Raw genomic sequence first — 3,156 nt, forward strand, 5'->3', positions numbered from 1 at the left:
CTTCCTTTGTCTTCAAGTAAGTCTGTAAAGGGCCCTGCTGAGTGACACAGCAGGTCCAGAAGCTGAGCGCCTCAGTCCTCAGCCATGTGCTTGCTGGAACGCCTCCCTCCAGCTCACTAAGGTGGTCTCAGGCCCCTTGTCCCTTTCCCATCTCTCCCTCGCCACTGTCCCTGCCCCAGGGAGGCCACCCCAGCCACTGCCTGCCTTCCCACCATGGCTGTGGAGAGAATCCCTAAGGAATTGAATGACCTGGCACGTGATCCCCCAGCACAGTGTTCAGCAGGCTCTCCTGTTGGAGATGATATGTTTCATTGGCAAGCTACAAAAATGGGGCCAAATGACAGTTCCTACCAGGATGGAGTATTTTTCTTGACAGTCCATTTCCCAACAGATTACCAGTTCAAACCACCTAAGGTTGCATTTACAACAAGAATTTAGCATTCAAATATTAATAGTTATGGCAACATATGTCTTGATATTCTACGGTCACAGTGGTCTCCAGCACTATTTCAAAACTACTTTTGAAAAGCCAGGCGTGGTGGCACATGTCTTTAATCCAAGCACTTGGGAGGCACAGGTAGAAGGATCACCATGAGTTCAAAGCCACCCTGAGAATACAGAGTGAATTCCAGGTCAGCCTGGGCTAGAGTAAAGACCCTACCTCTAAAAACTGGAAAAAAAAAAAGTAATTTTGCCTATCTGTTCTCTGTTATGTGATCCCAATCCAGATGATCCTTTAGTGCCTGAGATTGCTCAGATCTACAAAACAGAAAAGTACAACAGAATAACTGGGGAATGGACTCAGAAGCACATGATGTAATTAAATTATTGGATAACCTCTACAAATAAAGATAGGGGAACTCTGAAAGACGGGAGGGAGGGAAAAGAAAAGAAAGTCTATGACAGTGCACTGAAGTATTTAAGGCTATTTCCTTCAGTTTAGGTTGTTGGCATAGTGTCCAAGCATTAATCAGTAAGTCATTCTGGGATTGGGGTAGAACAGTGCAGTTGAGGTAAGGCTTTGATGATCTGTCCCCATCCAAGAAAGAATAAATTTTAGAATAAAGACATTCTCAGTCTTTTTGATAACTGCTTATTGAAAACCTCTAAGAAGGGCTGGAGAGATGGATTAGTGGTTAAGTGCTTTCCTGTGAAGCCTAAGGACTCCACAGTTAGAGGTTCAATTCCCCAGGACCCATGTAAGCCAGATGCACAAGGTGGCACACGCGTCTGGAGTTCATTTGCAGTGACTGGAGGCCCTGAAGCGCCCATTCTTTCTCTATCTGCCTCTTTCTCTGTGTCTTGTCTGTCGCTCTCAAAGTTAAAAACAACAACAAAAAAAAGAAACCTCTTAAGAAGCTTGGGACCTTTCCCCAGAGGAGAAATGCACAGGTTTTTATAGACAATCTTAGTCACCAAGATAGGTTCACAAAGTTTCAGGGGTTCATTTGTTGAGCTTTGTTATAAAAAAAAATCAGACAACAAATTTTTAAAAACAAATCTCAAGGGCTGGAGAGATGGCTCAGCAGTTAAGGCACTTGCCTGCAAAGCCTAAGGGCCCATGTTGGACTCTCCAGGTCCCACATAAGCCAGACCTACAAAGTGACACAAGTGCAAAGAATCACACATGCGCACATGTCTGGAGTTCTATTGTAGTGGCTGAGTCCCTGGCGTGCCAATTCTATTTCTCTTCCTCTCTCTCATAACTAAACAACAAAAAATCTCAAGGAGTGGATAAACTACACATCCTCCAATCGTTTTGGCATCAATTCTGTTTCTCAAGCTTTTGATTTGTACTGACTAGAAACTTCAGAGTTACAGCTGGGGTCTGGGGAAAGGCTCTGTGGATAAAGCACTTGTCACAAAAGCCTGAGGACCTGAGTTGGGAATCTCTGGCACACCTGTAAAAGCTAGGTGGTGTGGCAGCCTCCCTGGGATCCCAGTGTTCTGGAGGGACTCCACAGGCAAGCTGGCTGGCTGAATCTGCAAACCCTGGGTTCATGTGGGAGATCCTGCCTCCGTAAGTAAGATGAGTAATCAAGGAAGACCTACACACACACACACATGCATCTGCACACACCTGTACCCACAGGCACGCACACCACACACACTCATGCAAAAAGTTACACCTGGAGTACAGGTAGTCTGTAATGTAGAGTTATGTGCTTTATGTCTCGGGTCTTTATTCAGAATTAGCCCAGAAAGGCCTATGACTTCCAAGAATATCTTCCAGTGTTTCTTTTCTGATGGCTTAGTCAAAGATGATTTGTTTAAATTATGACAGAGTAAGGCCAGTTGCCTTTATGAATCTTTTGTCAGCCAGCATGGTGGCTCACAGTTCTATAATCCTTGTACTTGAGGAAGCTAGGACAGGAAGATTACCATGAGCTTGAGGCAAGCCTGGGTTATGTAGTAAGTTCAATTTTTAAAAAACATTTTCTTTGTAAACTATGTTCAAGCCTTCCTTATTTCTCTATTGCTTCTCTCCCTCCCTCCTTCCCTCCCCCTCCCCTCCCCCCCCCCTCTCTGTTTTATTTTTCAAGGTAAGTAAGGTCTCACTGTATGTAGCTCAGGCTGACCTGGAATTCACTCTGTAGTCTCAGGATGGCCTCAAACTCATGGTGATCCTCCTACTTCTGCCTCCCCAGTGCTGGGATTAAAGGTGTGCACCACCACACCCAGCTCGCTTGTCTTTTTTATCTGTCACCTGGAGTCACAGAAAGTAAGTAGGGACTGACAGGTTAGTTCCACCTTTAAAACCTTGGAAATAAGGAAAAAGAGATTTGCAATTGAGAATTAAATTGTAATGCCAACACATATCAAGGCAAAGGTACCCTATATCACCTTTTTGTGGGGAGAGGTGTCTGAGACAGTATGTGCCTTTGTAGCCCAGGCTGTTCTTGAACCTGCAGCAATTCTCCTGCCTCAGCCTTCCAAGTGCTGGTTTCACAGGTATGAGCCATGATACCTAGCTCAAAAATCACTTTTAAAAGACAACTAAGGTTTATTCAGAGGTATTTACCTGAAGAATATTTACAGAAGTATAGCTGGCTAGCAACAGAACAGAACAAACCAAGTGAGCAATACACTTCGGTTGTACCTAACCACAAACTGTCCAAGGGAGCGATGAGAACCCACAGGCCCAAACACTTCTGC

At 44.7% G+C, this 3,156-nt stretch overlaps 1 pseudogene; it reads left to right on the forward strand.

The window, feature by feature from the left end:
• Nucleotides 1-213: 213 nt before the first annotated feature.
• LOC101610144 lies at nt 214-871 on the forward strand (annotated as a pseudogene).
• The last annotated feature ends 2,285 nt before the right edge of the window (nt 872-3,156 follow it).

This window comes from Jaculus jaculus, chromosome 1 (assembly GCF_020740685.1).
Source record: "Jaculus jaculus isolate mJacJac1 chromosome 1, mJacJac1.mat.Y.cur, whole genome shotgun sequence".
Taxonomy (NCBI): domain Eukaryota; kingdom Metazoa; phylum Chordata; class Mammalia; order Rodentia; family Dipodidae; genus Jaculus; species Jaculus jaculus.